This window comes from Mus pahari, chromosome 12 (assembly GCF_900095145.1).
Source record: "Mus pahari chromosome 12, PAHARI_EIJ_v1.1, whole genome shotgun sequence".
In the NCBI taxonomy this organism is placed as follows: Eukaryota; Metazoa; Chordata; class Mammalia; order Rodentia; family Muridae; genus Mus; species Mus pahari.
In genome coordinates, this window is record NC_034601.1 from 16,739,329 (window position 1) to 16,755,442 (window position 16,114).

Below are 16,114 nucleotides of genomic sequence, written 5' to 3' on the forward strand. Positions count from 1 at the left end.
GTTTTCCAACTACATAATCATGGACAAGTGAACTAAAACTTTTTGCCCTTTAGTTACATTATTGATAAAAAATGGGTATAACAGTAGGAGCAGCATTGTGGAGATTACATAATGCACATGAACACTTACCCTTGTGCTTGGCACACACTGACTATCCAGCACTTTAGCTATTAATCACTGATACAGCTCCCTGTTGGGTAAATGTCCCCATTTTAAAAGTGAGGTAACACACAGAGCAGTTAAATGGCTTACCAATGTTGCACAGCTAAGATTTGAACTTGCATACCACAAGTTTAGAGACCACACTCTTAACTGATGGATGCATTGATGTGTATTTTGCTTTATATTATGATTATTTTCGGTTTTGTCCTCTTAGTCTCCCTAAGAAAACATCCCAAAGGAGGGGTGGTTTTAGTTCTGAAGTCTCTCAGAACTCACAGCCCACATCTAATGAATGAGGGAAGGCTCCCCCTGCCCCTTAGCAAATGGCAGTTACTCATTTAAAGTAGACAGCAGCCAGTCTTTTCTAAGCTTAAATATGAAATATTTCTTCTAAAATTTTTCAGAAATGAAGCCCTCTGTGGCAGCTTATGTATAATCCCAGCATATGAGGCATAGGAGGATTAAGGATTTAAATCTAGCCTGGGCCACTTAGTGTGACCCTGCTTCGAAAAATATCTTTGAAAAATATTTAGTCATTAATATCATAGGACTTAGGAGCACTGAGGTGTGTAAATGAGGCAGGAGGATGTTTATTATAGTCTAGCTTGAGGCAATTGTTAGTTAGCATTGTGCCAAACGTTTTATGTACAATATAATTTAGCCCTCCCAAATCCCTATTAGCAAAAGTATTATTATCCTCATTTTACAAATGGGAAGACAGTCACAGAGAGGTTAAATTACCTGCCTCAAACCACTCGTCTGTCATGTGTGAGACTGGAAATGCAAACCCAGATCTCTGAAGCTTTTCAGTCTCCATGATCACCGCCTGAATTGCCCTGCTAGTGCCCTTTGTATAAGGACAGTTGCTGAAGCCGGGCATGGTGGCACACACCTTTGATTCCAGTATTCAAGAGGCAGAGGCAGGCAGATCTCTGTGAGTTGGAGGCCAGCCTGGTCTACAAAGTGGGTTCCAGGACAGCCAGGGCGACACAGAGAAAACCCATCCCGGAGGGGGTAAGGGGTGGGGGCCAGTAATGAAGATAAAATAATCCACCTGTTAGCAGCAAGATTCATCAAGGAAAGAGTCAGGAAAGATCTGCGGAAAGAAGCACACGGGAGATAAGATGAATGGAAAGCACTTGAAGAGACAAATTAGCAATAATTTAGGTGGCTTTTTAAAAAGCAATACTTATTTTAACTGAACTATTATATTTATTCAAATATCAGCTAGTTTAAATCTACTTAATTCAAAGTTTCCCAAAGTTTCCTGTCCACTTTCCAAACAAATGTACAGTGTCACTATGAGTCCTTGCTGTTGTATCTCTCAGGGTGTTTAAGGAACAAAAATCCCTTTTCAAATTTTATTTATTGTTTGGAAATTTCACATTTATATACAGTGAAATATGGGCAGATCCACCTCCTATTTACTCCTTCGGTCTCCCTCTGGATCCCCCTCAAAACACTACTTTCCCTATTTAATTTCTTATTCCTTCTCTTCCCCTCTCCTCCCCCTCCCTCTCCTCTTCCCTCTCCCCTCCTTCTTCTTCTAAATAACCATTTAGTCCAATTAGTGTTGCCCTGTGTACATGGGAATAGGGTTATTCACTAGAGCACAGACAACCTATCACTGCCCGTATCCCGAAAGAAGAATGACTTCCCCTTCTGCATCGGTTAACAGCCGTCAATAGTAACTTGGGGGAGGGCGGTCTTGAGTGCCTCCTCCATCCGTGATAGAATTTTGCTTGGCTTGGCCTTGGGCACACAAACCACAAATGCTGTCAGTTGCTGAGTGTTCCAGTGTTGCTGAAATTCCTTACCTGTAGGGAGAGGTAAACAGAGTCTGCTCTTTCCCCCCAAGATCTCAGTGATGAAGCAAAGCGCCATTCCACCAAAGTTCGTGCTGGGAATCCGGTGAGTCTATTAGGCTCACTAACTGAGCAGTGCTGCACTGGCGCATGGAGCACGTGCATGCCGCGAGGATGAGGACTCCCCCCCAGGGCACCAGAGTGAAGCTTTCCCCACTTCTTCCCAGCCTATGAACTTCTAGGCTTCCCCTGAGGCCACATTCAATCAGGGAAGACTTGTTGGAGGCGTTACTGAGGTGAGGGTCCTGTGCCCCTCCCCACCACTTCTTCTATGAGAGAAGGTCAACAGTCAACAAGACCAGCTGTGGCGATCTGAACTCCTGAAGATGGCTGGCCATTGGGTTGACAGAGACACAAGAAGTAGAAGTCATGTTCAGACGTGTGCTCTTCACAGAGCTCCTCTTTCCACCTCCTCTTCTGTGATACCTTGGGCCTTCAGGGTCAGGCAATGATACAGACATCTCCTTTAGGGCTGAGAACTCAGTCATTTATTTCCAGATCTTTAACCAGTAATGCTACTCTATGGACTGCTGTCCACAGCCAAAAGAAGATTCTCTGACCATGGTTGAGAGCAGCCCGGGTCTGTGGATGTAAACATAAGTATTCGGCAGTCAATTTAACAGCAAGGCAATTTAGCAAAATAATAGTAGCAAGTTTTACTCCACAGCCTACTGTCCCTCTCGCCATGGGTTTCTGACCAGAACTACAGTAGCAAGTATGAATTCTCTACTGCGGAACAGGCTGCAAGACTAATAAAAACAGTTAGTTAGGCTGGACGTAGTGATGCATACCTTTACTCCCAGAGGCAAAGGCAGTTGGGTCTCTGAGTTTGAGGCCAGTCTGGTCTATATAGTAAGTTCTAGGACAGCCAATGCCACATAAAGAGACCCTGTCTCCAAAATTTAATTAATTAATTAATTAATTAGTTAGTTAACTAAACAAACAAAGCATGGATCTGGTGCTGGCTAGAACCGTTTCTGCCTTTTCTCCCCAGCAACCTGCAGTGTTGCTCAGGAAGGAAGATCATTCCTGGTTGGTTTGGGATTGGTTTTCTGCCCTGCAGCTAAGTGTGTTGTGTCTTCAGCAATAGGATCTCACCACGGAGTTGTGATAGCTAACCAAGAGTGAGGCAGAAGCTTGAGACCGCTAGGGCCGGCCTGACATCCACTCCTAGGGAGCATTCCGTGCCCCATGTACTGTGATTTCTATTTAACAGCCCATGGATTCTGAGAGTGACATTGCCCATCCATTCGTGGTATTTATGTTTGAACACTGTTTTAAAAATGAAATTTGAAATTAACTTACTAATGGGTTTCCACAGTGTTTCCATCTACCCTTAGTTTTAGTTAGCTCCTCCTGTTCTCTCCCTCCCCCAGGCCCTGTCCCAGGCCAAATTTTAACCTCTAGTGTCCCCCCTCCCCATCTTTTTTTCGTATTGCATGTGTTCTACCAGTCCCTCCAATTATCATTTTTAGTTGGCTGTGGCCCTTTCCTTTGGGTAACCCCTCCTCACCCTCTGATTCCCTCCCTGCCCCGCACTGGTCCACTTGTCTACTTTTGTTTTATTTATAATCGCCCCTTCCCCCTAAAGCACCCCAGTGTCTCCTTCCAGTTTCCTGGCTTCCGCTTGTGTTCCAAGTTAAACTCCACAACAGATGACTCGAGACTGGGATCAGCCGATGGGGAGAGAATGTGCAGTGTTTGGTTTGTCTTCCCGGGCCTTGGTGACCTCATTCAGTATAATTTTTTCCAGCTCCATCCACTTAACCAGAAAATTTCATGATTTCACTTTTCAATACATAGTTTTTGAGAAAAAGAACAAAGTGCTGGAAGCATACGGGCGACTCCAGCAGGCGTTCCACCAACCGAGAGACACAAAAGGTACCAGCGATGAGATCTCACATGTGCAGGGTGACACCTGCCACAGAGCCCTGTGTATGTAAGGCAGGTGAGCTGACCTATGTGATATGATTAGGACCCTGGAGAGTCCTGGTGGGTCTGACCGGAAAGGATTGGCAGAAACTTTGTGTAGATGATCGCACTCTGTTTCTCCAGTATAGGACCACACTTGGTACGACTTGCCAAACTATATATCCACGCACCTCATAGAGTATAAATTACACTACAAAATTATACATTAACTATAACTCTCAAAAGTTCAAGGAGTAGGCCTTCAGGTGTGGGGGGCCAGGGGCGGGGCAGGTGCAGAGACATGGTTTTATCCTTTGCCAGTGTCGTACTGAAGGAGACAGACGCGGCAATCTTTCCCAGTTCTTACCGTGCCTACCATGTCCTGGAAACCTTTCAGACAATCTTTATCTGAGGTATGGAAAGGGAGGAAAGGGGCTGATGGCAAAGCCAGCCCTTTGGTGACTGTAGATACAAATCCTCTAGGTACCCTTTCTCGCCCTTGGTGCTTAGGGCAGTGCAGTGGCGGTGGGTGGGTGGGGGTGGGAGGGGATAAGGGGTTACAGTGGAAACAAAGAATCTCAGGGTGACGTCTCCTGGAATGCCTGTACTTTGTGGAGGTGTGGGAAAGGTGTCCGTCTGCACTGAGCCAGGTTCTTACCCACTGGTGGTTCTGTGCCCTCGTGTAGGACACTGAACCTGGGGCCTGTGTTTTCCTCATCACTGGGCCCAGTGAACCCTGGTTGTCTATCTCCTGGGGTTATTTCAAGGTTCTAGAGATTGCGAAGATTTTTTTTTTTTTTTTTTTTTTTAAAAGAGAAGGAATAGGAAAAAAAAAACAAAACCTAGTAATGAGTATGGAACTGGCCTCTCATACAGACATTTCGGAATGAGTTTACACATTCCTGGTTCAAAAAAATGTCTGGCCAAAAGAAATTAAACAAAGAAATGTCAAGTACAGACACTGCATTAGGGGGCCAGTGAATACTTTGGTAGAGAGCCAGAATTACCTTGTTGGACACCTCCTAAACTCAGGCACAGGAGTCCGGCAGCCCTTGCTTCACATAGATGTTAGTAGCAGGCTGACCCACAACTGAGCGGGGCCTCACTGCAGAGGTGACTGTGTCTCCCTTGTTCCTTTCTTGACAGCCATGTAGCAGATCCAGCTCAAATGAAGGAGAGAGAGCTTTGTCTGCCCTCAGAGCCCAACGCGGACCGAAGCCCAGTGCTGTCAGAGTGGAATGGGCAAAGCATGAGGCTCTGGGCCCGTTTGCGTGGCTGTGAAGAGGCTGGATGGCCAGGCGAGTGATTTGATCTGACTTGGGTAATGAAAATTGTTTGTTGCTGTTTGAAGAGCAATTGTGTAAGCAACAGTACTTCTGTGTTTGGCTGCCTGTGACTCACCACTGACTGTAACATAACCCCAAACTCAGAGGAGGCACAGGCTGTGGGCGTGGAGGAGGGGAGAGGAGGGACGCAGGGCAGAGGCCCCTTCTCATTCACTCTTTCTTCCCTCCTCACTGTCCCAGTCCCTCTCCAAACCTCTAAGGAACGTTCACGAGAAGGCGTTTGCCACCTGGACACAATGAGGCCTCATTGGAGGGACAATCGAGAAGCTGGCTGGGAGCCAGAGACCCGGTTTGAATGGCTGTTGCCAAGGGGCTGCCAGCAGTCCATCTCAACCCCCAAGAGGCTGACCCAGGAGGGGGTGTGGGCCGCCCCCCACCTCGGAGGCCACAACTCACACCATTTGTGGGCCAGGCCGTGATCAGAATGTGCGGGGACACAGTGGCTTTGAGTGGCTGAGCAGGGTCTCTCCCCCTCTGCTGGCTTCGGCCTCACTTGGATTAGAGCCTGCTCAGGGAGTCCCTTTGTTGGCTGCTTGTTATTCCACATGCACTGAGCACTGCGCATTCATCTTTATTAGTTCTAATTGCTTCCCCATTCTAATGGGATCTTGATATTCCCATACAATTGAAAGGAAATGTATTCATTAAAATAATTCTTCTAACTGCCGCTTCCAGCTGCTCCTCTAAAGTGACATTGTCTCTCCACGCAGCCTGCTGAAGCCTCTTATTAAGACTCTAGTCAAAAGCCAACTTTGGGCAGCAAACTTTCCTTGCAGGGGTTTCCAGACACTGGAGAGAGGGTGCTTTTTAATCGGGCTCACACAGAAGTTGAGGCCAGCTGGTGTAATTGGGGGCGCTGGTCCTTGTGGATAGAAGGGCTTGCCTCCAGCTCTGCCTCCTGTAACAATGACCCTTTCTGCATAACGGCTCATTTGTAGAGGGCTTCTTCCGGCACCTTCCACCCCTCCCCGCCCACATCATATATGTGAAACTTTTGTTTATGCCACAAGCAGTTACTAGGTGTGTTCTAAGCACAAGACTGAGTAAGGTGCTTGGGGAGGTAGGGAGGCGGGGCTGCAATCCCAAGGTGTTTATGGTCTTGGTGGGTGGCTCCCAGCTAGCTTCTGCAGAACTTTGAGGCAAAGGTATGGCAGAGAACACTCTGGGTATTCAAAAAGAATGCACAAGGATTGGGGTTCAGATCCCCAACACCCCTGTGCAAGGAGTAGCAAACACTCCAGGGCTGGCCAACCTGGAGCACCCGTCTCCAAAAATAAGTAAATAAGTAAATGAATAAATGAATAAATAATAAGGTAGAGAGTGATAGAGGAAGACTCCTGAAGCTGACCTCTGGCCTCTACACACATACAAAGGCAAGTGCACCTGCATAGGTATGCACACACACTAAATTTTTTTTTTTTTAAGTTCAATTTTTACTTTATTTGTACATTTGTGGGGGAGGGAGACTTCAGTACCCAAAAGGGGCCTTCGGGTCACTTGGAGCCAGAGTCACAGGCATTGGTAAGTAGCCCCAGGTAGGCGTGTAGCTTCGAGTTTAGCTAAACCACACTGCTTTGGCTCCCAGCGGGTCACACCCCCACCCAGGAGCAATCTGGATCCTGGAATGAAAGACACACGTCAGTTCATTTATAATATGTCATGACTAGCTCAAAGGCTGGGCACTCCTAAACCTCCCCCTGCTACCCTAGGCCCAATAGCGGAAGTGGCCAGGCTTTCTCTCCTGCAGCTCCTACATCCCATCCTTCTCACTCCAGGCAAGGGGATAGATCCTCTGTCTTCCTTTCTCCCAGTTCCTATCCTTCACAATACAAAAGTTCTGCTCCTCTCTCGGCTGTTGGCTCTTTATCGATGGATCAAAAACCAGTTGGAGACAAGGGCCTTCAGCATTTGGACACACAGATTCCTGACAAAGTCAAAGCATTAAAACCAATCCCCACCAGGAGCTAGAACTGAACTCTGGAAGAGCAGGAAGTGCTCTTAACCGATAGCCCATCTCTCCAGTCCCCTAAATTAATTAATTTTTTTAATGAATGACTCGTGAGTAAGAGGAACTATTATTTAAAGTATATTTGGTGGCCTGACATGGTAGTGCACTTTTAATCCCAGCACTCAGGAGGCAGAGGCAGGTGAATTCCAGGCCAGCCTGGTCTATTTAGCACATTCTAGGACAACCAGGGCTACATAATAGAGAGGCCCCGTCTCAAACAAACAAAAGCAAATTTTAAAAATCCAGATATATCTGTTTATTTTGTAATGGCTAAATCAAGAGATAATAGGTAAAAATATAATCAAGTTCCGAGATGTGAGAAGCCAATGATCTATTTGGAGAAAGATTTGGCAGTTATGGAAGAGTGGCTAAGTGAATACATGCAAAGCATGCGTGGTGTAATGAACACATGTAAAGCATGCATGGTGTAGTGAACACATGTAAAGCATGCATGGTGTAGTGAACACATGCAAAACATGCATGGTGTAGTGAATACATTCAAAGCATGTATAGTGTGGTGAATACATGCAAAGCATGCATGGTGTAATGAATACATTCAAAGCATGTATGGTGTGGTGAGCACATGTAAAGCATGGGTGGTGTAGTGAACACATGCAAAGCACACATGGTGTTGTGAATACGTGTAAAGCATGGGTGGTGTAGTGAATACGTGTAAAGCATGTGTACTGTACATAACGTGCAGTAGGAACTAGAGAAGGGTAAAGGAGCCTGGCTTACACACTGGGCAGCTTGAACCTAACATCACTTCTATAACAGCCCTTTGAGAAGTTTGTAGATGTGATGGAGAAGTTAGGTAAAGATGTCTGATGTGAAGAATGGAGTCAGGATTTGATCACCAAGCTACTGCTTCTAGAGCACAGACGTAGCACATGAGTGGGGTCTTCCGTCTCCCCCAAGAGCTTTGGGGTAGTGGGTAGTCAGTAGTGGGTTGGTTGTCAACAAGTAGACAGTGTCCCCTCAGGACTGGGAGGAAGAAGAAAGGACAGGAGTCCAGGTGGCCCCGTGAGGAGTGATGGGGAAAAGTGCAGGAAGCTTGTGAAGGTCAAACCATAAAAACTTGCTCACCAGAGCTTGCATTTACCCCACTGGTGGTCTCCCAAGAGGACTCTCGAAGCCTCACCATAAACACAGTTTTCCTTCAGAAGCGTCAGTTTTCCTGGAGGTGAATAATTTTAAACAATTTCATATAAGAAAGGAAATTCAGATATACTGTGTAACAGAATGCAAAAATCTCGTGAATCTTTAAGAAAACATGGGAGTCTTCCAAGAGAGCATGCGTCTGCTGTCCGGGGCTTCAGGCTACAAAGTCCTCTGGGAGAACTGAAGACATTTCTTTCTGTTGTCTGCTGTGTCGTGGGCTTTTAGTGGTAGAGTTATAGAAACACTGTTTTGGACAATATATTTGATTCAGGAATAAAGTAGTTAGCTATATTTCCAGGAGGGTGGGGGGCTTAGAGAATGAGCTGGACAGGGCAGAGATGGAGGGCAAGAGGCCAGATTGGAGGGTATTGCCATAAATTCTCACAATCAATGAAGAACCTGGGAGTTTCGTGGACCTCAGGGCTCACCCCTGTCCTGGCCTTTTTGCATGAGGGGGTTCTTACCTTGAACTTCATTTTCCACTTTTTAATTTATTGGTTTGTGTGAGAGAAGGATGAATGTATGCAAAAACTCATGACTGGAGGTCAGAGGACAGGCTTATTTGTTTGTTTTAAACATTATTTATTTATTTATTTATTTATTTATTTATTTATTTATTTATGAGTCCTCTAACAGATTGTACATCTATGTACCAGAAAAGGGCGTCAGATCCCATTACAGATGGTTGTGAGCCACCACGTGGTTGCTGGGAATTGAAGTCAGGGCCTCTCGAAGAACACCCAGTGCTCTTAACCACTGAGCCCCAGCCCCAGAGGACAGGTTTTGAGAATTGACTCCCTCTTTCCACCTTGTAGGTCCCAAGAGTGAGTTCACCAGGCTTGGTGGCAACTGCCTTGACCCTCTGAGCCATCTCACAGGCTAAACAGCCCCTCCCTCCAAGCTTTTTTTTTTAACAAGTCTTTTAAGAAGACTAGGATGACCAAGCAGGCTGTAGCAGAAGTTGCGGGGGGTGGGGGTGGGGGATGGGGTTCCTGGGCAAAGAACAGGTCCTTATAACAACCTTTGCTGCCCTGGTAATACATGATGTCCTTGAACCAACTACTGGACCAACAGGTCTATAACCTTCCTGCTTCAAGGCAAATGGCTAAACCATTTGTTCCTAGGAAGCTGGCCTTGCCTCAGCATCTGGCTTGTATATATAGGTACTTATGATGTATTCAACATGGCCAACTGATACCCTAGCACTCAGGTGCTCAAGGGAACAAAAGAGAGGCTGGATACCTCTGCTGATGTCCATGGCCTTGCTTACTGAGGCCTTAGAACAGTGGATGCAGAGCGATGATCCAGCTAGCCAGTGCACATGCAGCAACCTAGCATGGGGAAATTATCAAAACGTCAGAATGCTTCTTGAGGACCTGTGTTTTGTTTTGTTTTTGTCTTTTAATTAGTTAAAGAACATACTGTTTATTGTTGAGGAGAGAGAGAGAGAGAGAGAGAGAGAGAGAGAGAGAGAGAGAGAGAGAGATCTCCACATGGAGCCACTGATAGTCTCTCACACACAGAGAACTAATACTAATACTTGGTACCGTACTTCCTGAATCATCTTATAGATTCTCTCTCTCTCTCTCTCTCTCTCTCTCTCTCTCTCTCTCTCTCTCTTTCCTTTTTTGAAACAAGGTTTCTCTGTGTAGCCCTGGCTGTCCTGGAACTTACTCTGTAGACCAGGCTGGCCATGAGCTCGTGGAGATCCACCCGTCTCTATCTTCTGAGAGCTGGGATTAAAGTTGTGCATCATCACCACCCAGCTAGTTTGCTGTTTCTATTATATGTGAGTAGAACCACAAAAATATGGTATTCTAAAATTTTTTTTGATGTCTTGAGACAGGCTCTATTGTTACCCATGCTGGCCTGGGACTTGTATAGCCAAGGATGACCTGAGTTTTTGATCCCCCTGCCTTGAGTGTCCCAAGTGCTAGGATTACAGGGTGTGTCTCCACGCCTGGTTTCTCGAGGTGATGGGGGGTGGAGCCATGGACATTGTCCCAACTCAGCTACATCCTCAGCCCTAAATGCAAAATTTCAAAAGATGAAGTTGGGATCATTTGACACATACTTCTGTTCCTGTGGCCTACTTTCTGCACTAGATGGAATCTTGAAAGCTTCTTGTGATAACACAAAAGAAGTTGCAGTTATATATTGAATTGATTTCACTCTAAAAAAAACAAACTACTTTCACACAGTTCAAAAAGAAAAACTCGAAAAGAAAAGAGAAAGAAAATAACACACCTTGAAAATCTTTGCCTCGTGTCCATCTCGCCTGGCTCTCTGACTGCCCCTTTCTTAGGCAGCTGCTCTCCAAGGCTCCACTGCTCCCTTCAGACAAGAGAGTCAAATGCAAATGTGTCCTGTCTGGGTCCTGCCTCCAGGTCTGGCCGGCAGAGGCCAGAGCTGGGATGGATAAATGAGGAGACAAATACCTGTGTGCAGCAATCATTTATAAAGGAGCAGAGCCAAGTCTGTGTCCCTCCCTCCCTCCCTTCTTCCCTCCCTCCCTCCCTCCTTCCTGCCTCCCTTCCTCCCTTCTTCCCTCTTCCCTTCTTCTCTCCCTCCCTCCTTCCTCCCTTCTTTCCTCCCTTCCTTTCTGAAGGGATCTCATATATCCCCAGCTGGCAAGTTTTATTTTATTTTTATTTATTTATTTATTTATTTTAGTCAGGGTTTCACAAAGTTGCCTCAAACTCACAGCCGTCTCGCCTCTGCATCCCAAGAGCTAGATCACAGGATTAGTTTGGGTTTTTTTTGGTGTTTTTTTGCCTAGCAAGAATTTTAATATTTCTAAATATATTTTAATTATAGATTTTGTATTTTATGCATTTTAAAATTATTATTTAATTACATAATTAAAATATATTTAATCTATTTTAATCTATCTGTACATGTATCTAATTTTGATTTCATCATGTAAATGTCGAATCACTTAGAAATGTCTTCATTACTCTGAGATTATAAAGGAATTCTATGACTCTTCTGGTTAGTTTCTGTATTTATATCTTTGATTTAGTTGCAGGTTAGCCTTTGTACTGTTTAAAATAGTGGTCCAGGTTTGTTTTGTTTTGTTTTTTTTTTCCAGTTAGCCAAACTCCATTTATTTAAAGACCCGCCTTTGCCTCACTGGTTTGATATTTACTGACATTGAGTCTCACCTGTGTTCAGGTTGGGGTCTCTCTGTCCTATAACATTGGTCTGTCCTTCTCGCCAGCATCATGTTTGATTGTTGTGCTCTACTGGGTGGTACATCACAATTTATCTGACTCATTCAGTTTTGTCAAACATTTAGCTTCCAGATTCTCAGCTTCCGCCTCTCCCAACTTTTTTTTTTTTTTTTTTTCTTTTTGGACTGTCTGGCCTCAGTGTACCATTTTGAGTATGCGAGCATGTGTAGTGAATCAGAGTTGTCCACAGAATATGTTTCTATTACTAGGTCAGAAGTGTGTGCCTTCTTGGGCTTTTTTTATACATTGTGTCAAAATGTCTTCCAGAAACATGGAGAGATTCCCGCTGCCTCCGCCCATGTGGGAATTCAGGTTTCCCTCCCCAGCTCTCGGCATTATCATTCTTTTTAATCACTGCCGATCTGATCAGCAAAAAAAAAAAAAAAAAAAAAAAAAAAGAACCCCTCGTTGCTGTTTTAATTTGCCTTTCTTTGAATGTTAGTGAGGTTGAGCATTTTTTCAATTTATGCTGGTTTTTGATGTACATAAGTTTTTAATTTTTTATGTAGTCAAATCTATCAATCTTTCCCTCTATGGTTTCTGCTTTTGTTGACATGTTTAGAAAGTCCTTCCCCATCCTAAGATTATAAAATATTCACTTATATTTTCTTCTAGTACCTTGATGGTTTCATTTCCGCCTTTAGCCATCTGGTATCCATTTTGATGGATGGTGTGAGTTGAGAAATAACTTGTATTATTTATTTATTTCCCAAATGGATGGCCAGTTCATTCTTTCATCACTGTGAAGGAGAGCGTATTCGTATGTGTTTGCTCACGTGCACGTGTGTGGCTGTTCTTGGAGGGAACATCTTGAGCAGATGGACTTCCAGCATGATTCAGCGCTAGACCCTGGGTGATCATGAAGAGTACAAAACAGATATGACACATTCAAACACGTGTGAGCCCTGGGTCAAACAGACAGGTTTTTGAATCAAATGGACCCACAGTTGACATTTTAATCTCAGATCTGTGCCCTCCACGATGGGACATGCCTATAAGCCCAGCATTTAAGAACCTGAAGAGCCGGGCGTGGTGGCGCACGCCTTTAATCCCAGCACTCGGGAGGCAGAGGCAGGTGGATTTCTGAGTTCGAGGCCAGCCTGGTCTACAGAGTGAGTTCCAGGACAGCCAGGGCTATACAGAGAAACCCTGTCTCAAAAAACCAAAAAAAAAAAAAAAAAAAAAAGAACCTGAAGAAGGCTGATTAGGGTTTTGGGGACAGCTTGGGGTAATGCATTGAAACCCTGTTTGAAAATCAATAAAACAACAGATTCTGGCTTTAAAGTTCACTGCCAGTTCAAAGTTGATCAAGTTAAGGATCCTCCTTAGTTTCTTCACCTGTAAAATGGGCTAATATGTGTCTAGGAGGGCTGTGGTAACCCAGTGAAGGCATCTTGGTAGCACCTGTCCACATGTGCCTAACACATCATGAACAATGTGTGTCACTCGCCTGGAACACTATAGCCCTCACTCTCCTGACTCCCTTTGAATGATTTCTTCAAGCCTTACTGTAAGATATACTGGTGCGTGCGTGCGTGCATGTGTGTGTGTGTGTGTGTGTGTGTGTGTGTGCGTGCGTGCGTGTGTGCGTGTGCGTGTGTGTGTGTGTGTGTGTGTGTGTGTGTGTGGTATGTGGGCTGAATGCTCTCTTCCCTTTTGATGGATTTTCTGCCTTTACCTTGTGATCAGATCAGATGTGTTGTGTCCTGCTGTGCTTCGCTCACGCCGTTAGCAGCCTTTCTCTTCCTCTGAATATACAGCTTTCAATCTCACACCAGCCAGAAAGCCAGACAACTGGACGGTTAGAAATAGGTTTAAATGAAAGGTAGCTGAGAGGCGAACGTGAGGCTGAGACCCTCGCCTATTGTAATCAAGTGATTCTCAGCTCTGGCTTGGATTAAGACCTCCTGGGTTACTTTAAAGCACACCTGTGCCCGGGGCCTGGCCCAGAGCAATTAAACCAAAATCTCTGACTGTGGGACCCTGTGTGGGTGTTTAAATCCTTGGCAGGTGATTCTCACGTGCACACAGGACCTAAAGCCACCCATGAGCACACTGGCTTTGTGAGCCTGATTCACTGCAGAGAGGTCTGCCCCCTCTGGGCCTCACCTGAAGTGTGCTCCAAGTTGGGAAGGCTGGGCAGAGCACAAGGCCAGCTGGTAGAGGTATCGGGGATATTGTGGCTGCTGCCGTCTTTGCTAAAGAAAGCAACTTCATATACCTCTGAAAGGTACATTCCTGTTCATTTGGAAAGGTCAGTTCCTCTTTAAAAGCTGCAACAGTCCCAGACATTCCCATGATGCAGTTCTTCCTGTCTCCAGGGACTGGATGTTGACTCCTCAGCAAACAGATGAGAAGTGACCCAGAGAACTTGTCTTGACGTCCCTGCTTTGTTTCTGTATCTCCCTTTTCTTTATCTTTGGCCCCTTCTCACCCCCCCCCCCGACACAATCGGGTGACAAATGTCAAGTCTGCTTTGTGTCCAGACTAGCCAGATACATGGACGGAGCCACTTGCTTGGAGACAGGCTTGCAGGTACCAGCTGTTAGTGGGCTGCTTTGTCCCTTAACAAAACGGATACAAAATGTGCTCTGTGGGGCTGTGTGTGAACCGCAAATCTCCTACAAGATCTACAAGATCGGCTCTCACGTTTCTCTCGAGGGAGTTAATCCGCAAGCCTCAGACTTCTTCCCCACGTCTTTCCTGATTCGTCTAAGATACAACCTCCCTGGTTTACCATTGAGGGCAAAGTCACCTAATTTTACCTAAAGAATTAAACTGCCTCTACCAAGCAAAGCGGAGAAGGCAGAAATATGGTTGGATTTCTCACCCATCATCCCCACCCCGTAAAACACACAGGGCAGCTAAGACCAGCCTGGATCCTTCAGCCCACCCTTTTACCTCTGCTGGGGAGAATAAACAAGCAATAGACCGAAAGAGAAATACAGACTTATCAGATCTCCTTTGCAAGCTATGGCTGGGTTCGCACGCCCAGGACTGCTTTGCCTGGATGGCGGCTGCCCCTGTGTGGTCAGGTCAGCCACAACCAAAGCTGCAACCTTGAAGCTCAAATGGACCCACTTCAGTAAAGAAATCAAAACAGTAGAGGCTAGAGTTCCCTTGTGGTGCGGGTATTAGCCTTCGTCTCCTGACAAGCATGTGTGCTTTTCTGGAGTCAGTAGAAATGATTGCTCCTTTCGGTGGGAAATAAGATCTGAGATTGAAGCAAGATTTAGTTGATTATTGGGCTGGATGCACACCAGTTGACCTCTCAACCCAGTGCCTTGACTGGTCCTGTCAGAAGTGTACTTGATTTCCACAGCAGACAAACTCTTCCGTAAGTCACATTCAGTTGAGAAGCTAAATGTTCCAACCTTGTGAGAGAGTTGGTAGCGTGGATTTACAATGGAATCAAGGCGAGCAAATCAAAGACTAATGTGTAAAGAATGCTGTTGGTCCTCATCTTAAAGAGGTCAGTGACTGTCCAGGGGATGTATAGAAGATCTGCCCGAGGTTCAGGTGACACTTTTTGTATGTGTGGAGGGATAGGTCCCAGCTTTGCCACCCAGGGTGCTCTTGGACACACTATTTTGTTATGCTCTGCTCTTCCCCTCTTCCAGAGACGTCACATTAGGATATGGCTTTTGCCCATGGGGGCACCAAACAAATGGAACTGTAGCAAGATACAACAAAGAGTGGGAACGTGGAGTGAAATGCCGATAGAGTCCCTAATGCTGACCTGGCTGTGTTCTTGGAGGTTGTGTGCATATCACCCTACATCTCTTAGTATTCTACCCATGGGAAACCACTCGAACATGCTGTCTTGCTGATTATAGGGGAAGCTGTACTGCCCCCTAATGGCAGTTGAGCTGCGTGTGACATATTTATGTTTGTGGCTGGTTGAGGTGCCACTTGGAGGGAGGTACAGAGTGGTGTCATAGATGGGACAGCCTTTAGATGGCTGTGGTGACACATATTTTTAATTCCAGCACTCTGGAGGCAGAGGCAGGAGGATCTCTAAGTTTGGGGCCAGCCTGGTCTACATAGTGAGTTCCAGGACAGTCAAGTCTTCATGGTGAGACCTTGTCTCAAAAAAGCAAAAACAAGGGGGCTGGAGAGGTGACTCAGTGGTTAAGAGCACTGACTGCTTTTCCAGAGGTCCTGAGTTCAATTCCCAGCAACCACATGGTGGCTCGCAACCATCTATAATGGGATCTGATGCCCTCTTCTGGTGTGTCTGAAGACAGCTACAGTGTACTTATATACATAAAATAAATAAATATATCTTAAAATAAAATAAGTAGGTCCAGTCTTGTCTTGTAGTTCAAGTTCAAGGCATCTTGGTACCACACCAGTTGTTTGAATAAGTGGAAAACTTATTTATATTGGTCTGTGCCTAGAACCTAAATCTGTTTTGTATGTAAATAC